At 33.2% G+C, this 14,743-nt stretch overlaps 1 protein-coding gene across 7 annotated transcripts in view; it reads left to right on the forward strand.

Moving 5' to 3' along the window:
- The first annotated feature begins 7,598 nt into the window (after positions 1-7,598).
- The window catches only part of LOC119634160 (rho guanine nucleotide exchange factor 7), a 28,559-nt gene continuing 21,414 nt past the window's right edge, over positions 7,599-14,743 (forward strand). For 4 of the 7 annotated variants that reach the window (XR_005246926.1, XM_038028139.1, XM_038028138.1 and 1 more), the window contains exon 1: positions 7,906-8,178. The gene's annotated coding sequence lies outside the window, so the exon portion shown is untranslated. The other 3 variants (XM_038028128.1, XM_038028133.1, XM_038028129.1) reach the window with 3 other exon arrangements.

Below are 14,743 nucleotides of genomic sequence, written 5' to 3' on the forward strand. Positions count from 1 at the left end.
AAGACAAAATCGACCAGCCGTTTTATCTAACTTACAGCGTTCAGAAATTTTGACTATCAGAGCTCGTTGGAGACGGTACTTTTACTTCACAAGTTCATTTTTAACATAGAGCACACACATTTAATTAAAACACAGATTTTATTTTTTGCACGTGTTACGGTTAAAGAACTCATTGACGCCATTGATCACCATTAAGTTCTGGCAATTGCCTCCCAAAGAGTTTTAAAATATGCGAGTAGGACAAGAGGCGCGATATAGTACGCATTTCAGGCCATCGAGTAAGTTATTAATGCGATTTCCTAAACGCCAAAATGATTTATTAAAATCTAGTGTAAATCGGAATCTTAAACCGGTAGAGCCCCCCGTTCTTTCACTGCCAGCAGAATGTATCATTGAAAATTTTACCGTACGTTTACTATCCGCTTTAAAATCCGTCATATGAATGTGCACTTGAAAGATGGCACGAGAATGCAAACTTTCAGCATTAGTATCGGTGGGATGCTGCGTCCCATTGAAACAGTATTAACAATTCAAGCAATCACTTCGCGCTGCTTAACGTTATTAACTAGGGGGCATTATACATTTGCTTCACCCTGACGACCTCAGGCAACATTAGAAATAAAAGAAAATGACACTAAACTAAGCTAATAAACCAAGCAAGAGTTTTGACAGGCCCGTGCTGTCGTGCCATATGCGATGTTATCGTCCGTTTTCTGTACATCTTCCGTCACATGGTCTTTGATTCGTGCCTGTACTTGTCTGCCCGTTATACCATTGCTAGTATCAACACTACGTACCTATCTTCGCTTGTTCGAAAAGGTTACATCTTTAGAATGTTTTCAAAAAATCCTATACCTGTTAAAAAATATTTCCAGAATTTCTTCTTTTTTTTTTAGATGAACAGCCAAAGTCGATAGGAATTCCGACGAACAAGGGGATATTGTAAAAAGTAACCTTTCGTGAGAGGGAGAGAGAGAGAGAGAGAGAGAGGTATTGTACGTCGCTTTGTAGTTCTTAAAAAATTAAGAAAGACTTTTTTTAATACCTCAAAGGATTCGTTGATTTTTTTAAAATAAATTCCCGAAAATAAGCCACAATTTCACGCTCATAAGGTGGGCAATATTATCGCCTAAGGAAACTTTTTTAAAAGGACTTCAATTTTGTCAAAACAAAGAATTAAAAATGATATATAATAGCCCAAGGCGTTAATTTAAAATTCAACAACAGTTAATTAATAACCTACACACATATATGAAAATATTTATCGATTGGTAGTTCATCAGAGCAAAGTATATTTTAGTTATTTATTTACTCTTCGTTTTTTTGTGGTTGCTTATTTAAAATAGTTTTGTTATATTTTTCACTAAATTTATGCATCATTTAATTTTGATATTCGATGATAGTATTTTGTAAAAATTTTTAAGTAGAAGAGGATCTCCGACACCTGAGCTCTCAAACATGCAGGTATTTATTATATGAAAATTGTATGAATATGTTACAAAAATAACCAAAAATATATTAACTTATTTAGAATCGAAAAAAACATTGTATTTACTCTAGCAAAAAAAATAAATGTGAGCTATACAGACATATTGTAAAGGATTTTTGATATCACATTATATTAATGTTAAAGATATTCTACGAATGTTATCCAAAAGTAATTCAAATTCACCACTAAATAAATATAAAAAAATTATAATAATAATACTCAAGTAAGAAAATTAGATTTGGTCGGGACCGAGTCTTTTACACTCACCACCATCTACCCCAAAAAAAGACAAAAGACGTAAAAGATCGAAATTGCCATGAAGGGAGCGGGCGCAGTTGATTTCTTTTATTTTCAAAATAAAAGTTTTTGTCGTGGAAGCATGTCGGCGCTGTAGGCGTGTCCTTTAAAAAGTTTAGATCAATTCCAAATTCTTTTGTCAATTTTTAGGCGATATCTCCATTTCGGCTAACGGCAAAAGGTATTGAAAAAATAATTGTATATTGACAGACTATAATATTGGATAGGTGTGGTCAATTTTTCTTCACTTTTGTGCGCAGATGCTACAACATCGCCCACAGAATATGCATTCAAATTTTTGAATATTTATTTGCTATAGTTTATAAGTAATGAGCAAAAAACCAATTTTTCTTTCGAAAAACGCAGATGTTCTCAGTTTATATGATGCTGTGGACCTATTTCTGCCAAATATGAAGACGATAGACTCATTTTTGTGGCCAAGAGAATGTTTACAACAGATATTACATAGAGGAACAGTTGGACAAGCTTAAATCGATTCAGAATTTGATGCTGATCAAGAATGTATATACTTGTGCTTCCTTCTGAGCGTTGAAAACGTCGTGAATGTATTCCTCATACTTCGTGGATGGGTATAAAAAAGTAGGCAAAAGGTTTGACGACTGTTGAGTCTACTTAACGACTGCGCGGCTTAGACTTTACCCGCCGACGGCTACTTAACGACTAATCTTACAACTTTAAACGCCACTTAATGACTGATGCTTCTTTCTCTTTGTTTCTTTACCAAGTCACGGGTTTACTCTTCATTTCAGCTCTCAACTGCTATGCTATGCAAAAATCACAGGACAATAGGAGTGAGCTCCCCATATAATGCCATATCCTGAGGCCAGATGGTCCAAATTTGGTACAGTTAATTTTTTTATGTTAGATTACTATTATGATATAATTTTCATTGTAAAGCTTCGAAAATTACGCTTTTTCGTCGTTTGAGTTTCAGTTTTCGTTATATGAGAATTGCCTCAGCTAATCAGAGGTGCTATTACTTAGCCACTTTTGTTGAGAAATTTTCGAAATTGCACATTTTTCCACATAACTACTTCCAAAATAGAGCATTATATGGGGACTGGTCGAAAAGTGATTTAAAATACGTCAGTGTACCGAATTTCATCAAAATATCTGAAAAATGACGGCCTGCAGCCTGAACACAAATACACATGGACAAGCATCAGACGGACAGACATACTTAGATCGATTCAGAAAATGATAGAAAGGGAATGATGAAAGGAGGGTCTATCTGAAGCGTTTCTGTACTACAAGTGGTGTAGAGTATAAAAATTCAAACATAAAATAAAGCTATTTTTTTCAGTATGTGAAACGTCCTTTCGACAAAAAAAATTATGCGCTATAAAAAAGTACAATTGTTTTTTTGCAAACTGTACATTAAATTGTCGGCTACGCTGCTGGTGACAAACGAACCATCCACACTAATTAGGTTATTGCGATCTATCAAAGCAAACGCATTACCTGAAACATAACCGCTTCGTTAAGTGACTTCAAAAGAAGCAAAAAATTGTCATCAGTTAATTGTTATTGTTGAATCGTTTGTTAGATGGAGTCAAGAAGATCCTATGTGCTTCAGTGTAACTAGGTAATGGCGCTTATTCGAAGTAGCTATAAGCAGCAAACATAATTTCCAATTAGAAAACGTTGAATACCACGACCTAATCGTGTTCGTAGGCAATACACGAGCAATTTAAGAAAGAGACGTAGGCAAAAATCAATAGTTCGTTACCATAAATATGTTGTTGCTTTCGAAAACTTTTGTATCAGCTAAAATCTCTATAATATACTGCAAGTGCCTTGAATCCCTTTAAGGATAGAGATTATTTTTGAACTACGTGTTTAGACTACTTAACAGATATCAATTAAAAAAATATTTCGAAAGTAATATCTCACTAGTGAACAAATTTTTTATTAGATCCTCCAAATGACCCTTTTTAGATTTGAATTTAAGAACTTAATTAGGGACGTATTTAAGAACTTTCATAATGCAACAACGAATTGAGTAAAATTATGTATTGCGGATTGTAAGTTTCTTACTTATTTATCGCTTACATTTTTAAACTTTTTTTTTTATCATCAACTAAGACAAGTTTTACGAAAATTCAAGTTTCTACATGTGTTTTGTGTCCAAGTCATCCATATAAATCTTCGAAATAGGCAGAGATTCGGAATTTTTTATTGTTCCGTAATAGGATATTCGATGCGTTCATTTTCTAGAAAAAAACGGAAAGACAAATCTATGTTCACGTCCCCTGGTGAAACTTGGAAAAATGCTTGTTATGTATTGTCTAAATAATATCATAAACTTTTAATAAACACGAAACAAAAAAAAAACTTCCTTTAGGCGAGCAATTCCAATATTGGAAACTTGCGTTTCTATAGAAGGTTAAATTTGTATGTACGAAACATTTCCTCGTTACATAAGTTTTACGAAAGAAGAAAATACTGTCGACGTACGTTTTATGAAAATGGATTTGAGCTTGAAATAAATAAAACACATCGTTACATTCCTTTAAAATTTCGTTGCAAACTCAGTTTGTTGTACAATACGTTTGTGTGCACATTTGTCTTATCCCAATACCTAGTTAACATAATAAAAGCTAAAAGTTTGGCAACTCTATTATCATCATATCGTAAACTGTTTAGCAGCTGATTTCCTATTTAAATTGTTTGTGTATTTGAAGTTGAGAATTTTCACCAGGCAGATTTTGGAACACATATTTCTCACAACGGGCGATCGTTCGGAAGTTTAACCTGCACCCAGTAACAAAAATTGCAGTCCTGTACTTTTGTGATAAGTACCAAGAGTTTTGTTCATCATTCTTCATTTGTCAGAACATGGAAAGAAAACACTTTTCACGCCGTGTAAGTTTTTGTTCTCCAATAGTTCAACCGGTTCAGGATTATAGGAGAGAGAAAAACATACATCTCCAGCCCAGCATGTACCTGTTTCAGTCAGCACAGTCGTTGTGAAAAGTATAATTTGAAAATCGAATATATATATATCTTAAAATGGATAAAAGAAAGACCAAGGCTCGGTTCAAAAGGTTACAATCTTCTGCTTCTGTTGAAAACCCAAACACAACAGGAACACTCCTTATTAAAAAGAATGCGATTCCTAAAAATACTTAATACTTAATACCATGCGAAAAGCGCGGTTTAAGTACAGATCTGAAAAAATAAATTATCACAGCCGATGAGAAGAAGAAATTCGATTGGATGAATCGTTGCAGAGGTGTGTACTACTGTAAGTAGCCTAAATGGGCTTAAATTCATCTTAATTGTTGTAATGATTTTATTGTGTGCAGCAGCTAGGATAACGATTAGAACCTCGATTTCTATACTTCAGAGTATCTCGATTGCTTTACGTCAAATCCCTCTTTAAATGAAAAGAAAACGAATGGAGTTACTTCTACTTTGGGTTTGCCGGCATGGTCATGCGACTTGTAGGAGAAATGTGATCAAAGGAATTGTAGCCGAGGAAAAAAATTGTCATTTTGATTGTATTAACGAAATCCTTCGGTGACTGCACAGATTCGACTTTGAGAACTAAAAAAAAAAAAAAATTCTTTCATATTACTCCCAGTTGTGACTGAATCTTTCATCTTTCTTTCTCGATTTCCTATAATGCTGCACTGGAGTCGTTGATTTTTTTCTATTTGAATGCAGGGTCGCCTATAGGACGTGCATGATAATTTTCGTCGACGTGTCTGTTGTTTACTAATAGTAAGCTGAAAATAGAAAAAGCTGCCACTAAGTGTGTAGTCGTAGTGGAGGCATGTCTTTAAAACCATCAAATCTCTTTACAGTTTAAGTTTTATCACTAGGTGATACAGATCCAGATAGACATGAAAAAGTTGATTCAATATTTTATGGTTGAAAGTCGTTTTAGCTACACTAAAATAAAGTTATGTGATTATAACGAAATAAGATGTAATTCTAGGACTTGAATGTAAAAAAAAAGAAGAAATTGTGGGCGCTTCACTATGCAACCATATGAATAATCAAGAATAATTGATACTTCTAAATTCAACTCGTTTTTTGTTTCAGCATTTATTTGCGTTTGGGTTCGAAAAGTTCATGAAACGGGATGAAATAGTCTCGAAGGTAATTACTACAGCGTATAACTGATGGAAGATGCTCTCGCAGTTAAAGAACATGACATAACCAATCAATCAACAAGTACGGACTCGATTTTTCAATTGCTCTCAGATGTGACCAAATTCATACAATCGAAAACAAACTAAAATTTACTTTTAAAAAAAGTAAAAAAACTATAATGGGTCACAGTCTACTATAAAAGATTGTACGTCACTCTTTAATTATTCATATAACGACTTTTTAAAATAAGCTGTTATATGGGAAATGGTCGGAAAATTCATCAAGATTTTATGGTTAATAAACCAAAATTCAAATTTATATATTTTTGGCTTTGTTACAGTACAGAGTACACAAAGGTTTCGAAAGGCATTAGAAATGTGTCTTCGATTCATTCAATAATTGGGAACTTACGTATTAACGCCAAAGCGGCAAAAACTCCATTAAAAACCCAATAAAAGGCAATCTCTTAAACTTTTAAAAAAAGTTGTTGTTGTGGTTTTAGGAATAAATTTATACTATTTGGAATTATATATTTTCTCAAACTAGCTATGAATCAGAATAAAACAATTATACTAAAAATGAAATAAACGTAGAACAAGGTGTGAAATAAATTTGTCGAAAAAATCGTTCTTAGAAGTTTGAAATCTACCCACTTGCAAGTTACGGTAAGGACATGGCAATTGTTAATGGCGATTTTGATTCAAAGCTTCCGTAAAATATAGGAAGTGCCAAAGCTGTATTTGCATAATCTTTTCTTATATCACTTGCGTGTGAAGTGGCAAATATTTCTCCCAAATTAAACCGCTCTCTATTGCCTTACAATAGAATTTAAAAAGCTTTTAATAAGACCGTTTCAGTTTCAATAAGAGAAAAACACATCAAAGCATCGCGCGATTGCCAAGCGTGGGAATTGAAGTTTAAAACATTAAAAGCTCCATAAATATGAACCGGATGAAACAATATGTGGATTCAACTCCAATTTCTTCCAATAGAACTGTATACAGGTAACAGCGATAGATAGTGAAGCTTTCTCACATATTTTTTTGTTGTACTTATGTATATTTCATACTTATGTCATAATATTAGTAAGATTGCGAAGAGTAATACAAATTTTCTATAGCTAAAAAAGAGTGGGTTTCTAAAGAAAATTTTCCTTTTTTAATATTTTTAATGTTTCTGTAAAGAGCGAAATTCATGAGGTGGTCACTTTTCCTTGCCACCATACGATTTTCTGCAGCAATGCAATGCAAACTATGTGTTCTATTTGTTTAATGCAATATATCATTGCAGTAATGCATACCACAATTGCATATATTATCTTTAGAATTATTCTTATTTGCGAATTGATAAGCCAGTGAGGTGGACAAAGTTGTTGAATTCCAGGAAGCAAACAAGAATAAAGGTTGCATATGCAGTCAATCCCAAAATTAGTACATTATTTTTTGTAAAGACGAAGATTTCCTAAAAAGGTGCTGCATAAGCATAAAGAGCTTAAAAAAAGCAGTTTTAATACGAAAAAAAGAGGAATATCACATTCACTGCGCTGCAAAATACTACTTATTGTGAATATATAGAGTAATGACTAACTAATGACCACGACAACCCTATAAAGAAGATTTATTTCACAAAGTCAGTGAAGAGATCACAAATTTTCTTTTTGCGGGTGTTCTTATTTTTTTTACAATTAAATAAAAAAGAAAACTGTGATAAAATAAGAGTGTAATAACTATTCGTCGTTTCCATTTTAAATAAGTTTTTCTTTAATAAAAAGGTCCTGGCGAAATTTAAGGCTGGAATTCTACTATTGAGTTAACTTTGCGATTTATGAAAAGTAGAAAAAGTTGTTGATTTCTTTATTTTGTTGAGTTTTTATTTATTCGTGCTCCTAGCGAAAAATTAACGATTCTATATTAAACATTTATAAATATACCAAAAAAAAGGTGTTTGTTACCATTTCACTGTGTAGCAAACGGCGGTATATTAAACTAGGTGTGTGTTTGAGTGTTTACACGTGTGTTCATAGTTTTTTCTTTTTGCTAATGAAAATGTCTTCAAATTTCATTTAATTAATGTGAGTGAGCGACGGATCTTTGCGGTTTTTATTTATAGATGTTTCATTAAGAAAAATAAAAAAAAAACACCAACTTAAAAAGACAGTACAAAACGTATAAAAAGCGAATTAATGCGAATAATTAATAACGCCTAAAGAGATTATTCCACACTGCTCTGCTATCTTTATAAAAAGGATCTTTTTAACATCTTTCTAATCAGTCAGTACAGAAATGCATAAGTAGTAAGTGGCAACAATTTATTGTAATATTTTTCTATTAAAATTTTTATTTTTCTCTTGGTGAAGTTTATAAGCAAAAACTTAAGAAAAGCTCATATTTCGAAATAGTGAAAAAACAATGTCTGGTGAAAGTTAAAAGGCGCCGTTTCGTGACGCCACTTTTCCTACCGGCATATACTCGAATATCTGTCTTATTGTTTTTCAAGTTTTTACAATTCCCTGAAGCCTATACATATATACTTGTCACTATGAGTGTTCTACCATACTATTTGCTTTCGGTTTACATCGTCCCTTGCAATGCATCCATTGTGCCAAGAAAGAAGAAGATTCTATTTTGAGCGTGCATGAGTGTGTGCTTGTTGCATGTGCAATTTTCTAGCTTTATTGTGTAAAAAGGTTGTATTATTTTTATTTGTTCAACATACATAAAAGGCCCAACATCAATAATGCGACGTCGTTGTTGTTGACGTTGAGAGTTAAAAGAAAAAACAAACGTATTAAAAGGAAGGAATACTCCAACCATTCCCAAAACACAGTCAACATTACAAATCATTCACTCTAAGCTTTGGTAGTCCGCAGGTTAGTGACTGACTGAGTAAGGCGTGCTGCAGTAGATACTTAATATTAGGCACTTGTGGTTTATGTGACTGTGGGGGATAAGACGGTATCCGCACAAGCATACATTTTAAGCCCCTATATAGATATTTTGATATTTATTTCTCTCTGTACGTATATAAAACTCGAAAATATTGCATAATACATTGGCAATTGAAGCAAGCACGTAAGCCGAAATGTAATCATAATTTATATATCAATATTACTAAAAATGATATGAAGCAATTTAAAACCTAATCGGTAGGCAAGGCCTACAGTAGTTTACGTATTTCATTTAAACCTTGTTGTTATATAAAGACTTATCTTCTTTAGAAGCCTTATATAAGAAGGGATCCAGAAGGTCAACCGATATCATGTATATTTAGTGAAAAATTTATTAATCATTTCCTATTTTCATCAGAAACCAACAATTAGGCTATGTTATCATAGAAAGGCTTAATTTTGATGAGAGCACTTATACCGTAAGTGATAAGAAAAATACACGTCATACTGTGATCAAAAAGTAAGACCAATATTCAAGTCAAAATGCGCGAGTATGTCGAATATTAGAAGTATGTTTTTGAATTGGTAGCACTGTGGCCATAGCTTTGTAAGTATATCCCCAATCGGTAAATCTTATGCCTCTACTAATGAATATTTGATAAATTGCCATTAAAAAAAACATTTCATTTTTTTGTAAGAATATTTGTTTATATTGAAAGCTGTTCCAGTGCATACAATTCCGTTAAAATATATCAAAAATTTGCGACCTGTATGTTGAACGCAAAGGCAGACGCACACACGTCAAGCAATCCACTATCGCATTTGCATTCGCCTATCATTCTGACAATACGAGAATATAGCGTCTGGTAAAATAAATAAACATGATTTGGAACTTCTATTGCGAAAATGCATTTACCAGTCCAGACTTAAATAACAATTAACAATGTTATCGCTCGATGCCTGCAGCGATTTTAACTCTGTTAGTAAGTTAGAAATGGATTTGGTTTGTTTTTGCAAGGCTAAAAAAGAAAGAAGAGATCGCTATTTAAGTACCAAATGTTGGTGCTCCTTAAATTGCAGCTGATTTATTGCAAACGAGGTCGCCGTTTTTCCCCATGTAAAAGCTGGCAATGCAAACAATTATCAAATCGTAGAATATTTTTAATGAGTAATGTATGCGAATTTTTTTTTTTAATAAAATATACTTTGTTTGCGGACATGTGTGTATACGTGGATGTAAGCATGCATGAATTCTAAGGGTCATTAATTGGTAAATCTATATCATATATATATATATATATATGTTGCCAGATGTCTGCCATAAGAATACAATATTATATCAAAATCACAAATGTTTCTCCATCATTTCAGATTTATGTCGATTCAATTAGATTAGAACAAAGTACTCGATGATCATTACACTTATGCTAAAAATATTTCGAGTGATTTGATGCGTTTTTTTTTTTTTGTTTTAAATTCCATTTACAGTTTGTTGCATCGCTCGCAGCAACACATTGTATCCAAATGCTATATTGGCTTTGCTTGGTTATTTAGAAATATTTAAATATTTCCACCTATATCGAGCGATACGCTTATTTACTTATTGTCCATTTTCTTTTCATGTTTTTTTTTTTTCTCCTTTCAGTGGGAAGCTTTTTTTCTTTTTGGCTCGTTTCCAAATATTGTGAGAAAATATTTCGCGTTTTTCTGCTTTTCTCGATTATTGTGTCGATTTAATTGTTGCTTTGATAAATATCAAGTGCGAAAGGCGAACGAAAGAATTGATGTAATTGATAAATTGAAAGACATTAAAAAAGAGTATATCTTAGTGTATAGAACAACTAAGGGAATTCCTACAGGAAATTAGTCTCATTAAGTTTGTCTAAATATTCCGTAAAAATATCTTTGCAACCAAAAGACTATTTCTTTTTGTTAAAAACTCCCCCTGTCGTTAGTAAAGCTCAATACTTCGTATCATTTTTTTCCCGGTTCTATCTTCTATAAATACATCTGGATAGATTTGACGAGGGGTGCGTTAAAATTGTCGATTGGATAAATCTCCACTCCCCCTTAGAGAAACTTTTTTTGCAATCCAACTTATTTAGGTTTATTATCCCTTACAGATCTGAGTCATATATGTATAAGCTTCAAACACTTTTTTTTTATATGGTATGTTAAGTTTGTGTACAACTTTGTAACCGAAGTTCTTAAGGTAAACCCACCTATTGCTATATCAACCAATTCAGAGAATGATTTTGAATCGATCTAAACCTCTCTGTCTAAGGTCAGAAATTTTGGGAAATTTTGATAGAAATTTGTTGCAGTGAGGCTATTGCAAATGGTTCGGGTCGGCCTATTTTTGCGACCACTCCCCAAATAACGCCATATTTTGCCTACATTCTGTAATAGTATTTGGAAATTCTAAATTGGTACGAAAAATTTGGTTCAACTGGGAAAATGTTTTGAAAACTCATATAACCATTTCTACGAAAGCTGAATCTTTGTATAGTAAAAAGGTACAAGCTTTACTATTGCATGGAAGTCAACGTGATTAAATTTGGACCGCGTAGGTCTATATTTTGGATAAATATTCCTCCCATATGCGGGCCGTAAGTATACGAAAAGTATACGCTTGCATGCAAATAATGTATAAATTTTAATGTATTATTACCAAAAAAAGTGAGAAACTGTATTAGTCTTAGTGATGTAGGGTATATAAAGGACGGCCCTGCACGACTGGGATGTTCGCATATGCTTTTTCTCAGTGTTTCCGTCTTCTAGAGATATTCAAAGTATCAACTTTTAACCGATGGGCGATATAAGGTCGCGAGATGATCAAATCCAAGTTGTCGGTCAAATTGACCGGCTATTGCCTATTACAATGAAATTTAATTCGATTTGATTCGCATATTCCGTTATGGTCTGCATTCATAATACCCGTGCTGCTTTTTATATTCTAAACCACTTGTTGTGTAAGAATGTAATGTGTCTGTGAAGATGTCTACATTATTATTATTAGAATTTTAGATTAATGGAATAAATTCTTAGACTAAAAAAAAAGACATTGAGCACTAGCAACACAAGCTATCGGCTCTAACTTATAAAAGCACATTAGACATTGAGCCTAGTAGTTTTGATAAATTCATATATTGCATTGATATTCTCTTCTGTAGCTGATTGTATGATTTCCATAGCGTTTTTCGTTCCAAATGCAATAGTTGTAGCCAAGGTAAAGTTAAGGCAGTCACAGAGAATGTACTTTATAATGACAGTTTACAGATAACTTTTACTTTACCAATTGAGTTAGAAGTACATTCTGTCTGCCTACATGATATATGTTTTGGTATTTTCTGACGGAAATAATAATGTAAGGTGTCTTATAGCAGACCATGCTAGTTCATGACATTTTAAATTGTTTTTAAAAAGTCGTAAGACTTTAAGATTTAAATTTTGTGATTTATTCAAAGGAAAATTTTTCACTCTTTAACGCGCATCTATGTGAAATTTGACGCCAACATTTTTAGCACTTAATAAGACATGCCTGTTTACTTTTATCCACTGCCAGGTACCGCATGGTCAACTCAAGTAGTTAGTTAGTAGTTAGAAAAGAGCGATTTTGAAGTCGCCATATACGGGTTCAATCCTCAGTGCAGCAAATCATACTTCAATTACGTTGTGGGTGTGCGTGTAGCGATTACTCGGCCGCTAAAGGCAACACACTCATTACTCCTCTCACCTTCTCACCACCACCGTGTTATATGTAACGGACAAATCATGTGAATGATACGTCATGGAAAAAAAAAAGATAAAAATAAAAAAATGAATTTTTAACTTTTTAAAATGAGTGAACGTAAGCAGCCAAGAAGTTATATCAATTCTTGCTTCAAGAATAGAAATTCGACTTTCGAAATATTGCAAAATGTTTTGATGGCGATTCTATATCCAAAGCCAATTTTTTGATTAATATAAATTTTTCAAACAGGGCAGAGAACGCGTTGAAGACTATATATAAACTTTTTAACTATCCTTCAAGATATACCGATTACGAAAGTCAAGAAGCTTAACAATTGTCAAGTAGCGATTACTAAAGACATTGTCATGAAATTTTACACAAGTGTCAGTTAAAATGCTGCCTGCCTACCTAAGGAAGAAAAGTGAATCGCCCGGATAAACTCGCACGAGCTCTTCGAAAAACACCGACTACTTTTCGAACACAATAAAATGAATAAAGTAATAAACACTACACCGTTATTCGTGAAGCTCCACAAAAAGTCCACAAACTGTTAGCAGCGATGAAGTGTCCACTTCAAACCTTGAACAGGATTAATTAAAACTTTATCCCTTATCTCTCCTACGTTTTGCTTATGAATTCGAAAAGTTACATTACTATTACAGTGAGGTAATCTCCAGCGCTTGTATTAACATAACCAGGAAAAAAAAAAATTAATGCTGGTGCAAAGTAAGCCTACGCGATGAGTTGTTGTTAAACGAATACCACACAATATTTATGGGAGTGTTTTGTGATTTTTTTTTTCTTTTTTTTTTTTAATAAACCTCAAGAAGCTCTACACAAAAATCGTTCCAATCTTTTCTTATGGATATTTCAACAATAAAGAGTAATAAATTAGATCACGTAAAGCTGGAAACATAGTTAAAAGACAAGTCTACGTCAGTGAAACAAATTCTTCATAAATATGAATTCCTGGATCATTTTAGTCTTATATCCATCGGCTCCCTTACCTCGCTGGCCGGCGATTTACATAAATTTATCTTGAACGGTGAATTGCCAAGATTGATTTCGCTTTGATGTGAATACAGATGTTTAAAGAGAGGAGATAATAGGCGTTTATTTTCATAACTAACTATAAGAATACTACTCGCGAGACTAATATCTTCTGCGGTTTTACTTTTTCTTTCTTCTCTTTTATGAATTGCATCACTTTGCGGTGGCATGGGTGTATTAAGTTTGTTTAGGACTTTACATTTTGTTTCTCTAAACGATTAAGAAAATGCTCTTAGTCTGTCTGACTGTGTGTCAGACAGTCTGTTTGTCCATGCATTTAAAGGTCGCAATTTTCGAGATATCTCCATTAATTTTAATATGCTGACATTTTTGTGTCCAAGAACGAAAGCTGTCGAAAATAAATTGCGTCGGACTAATCGTATAATGACTTGTTTTTAAAAAATTTGTTATAAGACGAAGAAGTAATATTCTTGACAAGAATCTGACAGAAAATGAGCAAAATTTTTATGGAGCAGGACAATTTCTGAACTCCTCTGGTATACATATGTGGTCTTACAAAAAAGAAAGCTCTTCATAGTTCATTGCAAAAGTTTCTTTGGGATGCAAGAACAACCAACGGAATAATAATATTCGAGGAAGTTGCTAAGACTGTACTTAAGTATTAGGCATAAGAATATTGAAAAATCACGACATTGGAGTCATAAATGAATGAAAGGGTGATAATATGCACAACTTGTCCACTTGATATTTTTATACTCACCAGCAGCAACGAAGAATGCAAGTTCATTCACTTTGTAAAAATGTTTGCAGGGTTTCCGAAAAAAAGCTTTACAGTCTAGCAGTAAAGCACATGTATCCTTAATAGGTATTGAATTATGACTAGATCTAAGCATGTCCTTCTGCGTGCGGCCTGTATTAAAAGCTCTCTGGTCATAAGCTGAGAATAGTTCCGCTTTCTATCTGTCATTTATATCCTCTAAAAGTGTAATGATACAAATTTACAGGGATTTGGGATTTCTAAGGATGATGTGATAGTGCTAGTGCCAAAATGGAAAAAGTCGAGCACGTTTATCATACACTATAGTGTATCGTGACTTCATGTGGTGCAAAAATGTGCTATAAGAATGGTGATGTTTACAAAACACCGTTATATCAAAAACAATCAAGTGATGGTGGCTTCTCACCAAAACGACATTTCTGCTTT

This window comes from Glossina fuscipes, unplaced genomic scaffold (assembly GCF_014805625.2).
Source record: "Glossina fuscipes isolate IAEA_lab_2018 unplaced genomic scaffold, Yale_Gfus_2 2, whole genome shotgun sequence".
NCBI classification, from domain to species: Eukaryota; Metazoa; Arthropoda; class Insecta; order Diptera; family Glossinidae; genus Glossina; species Glossina fuscipes.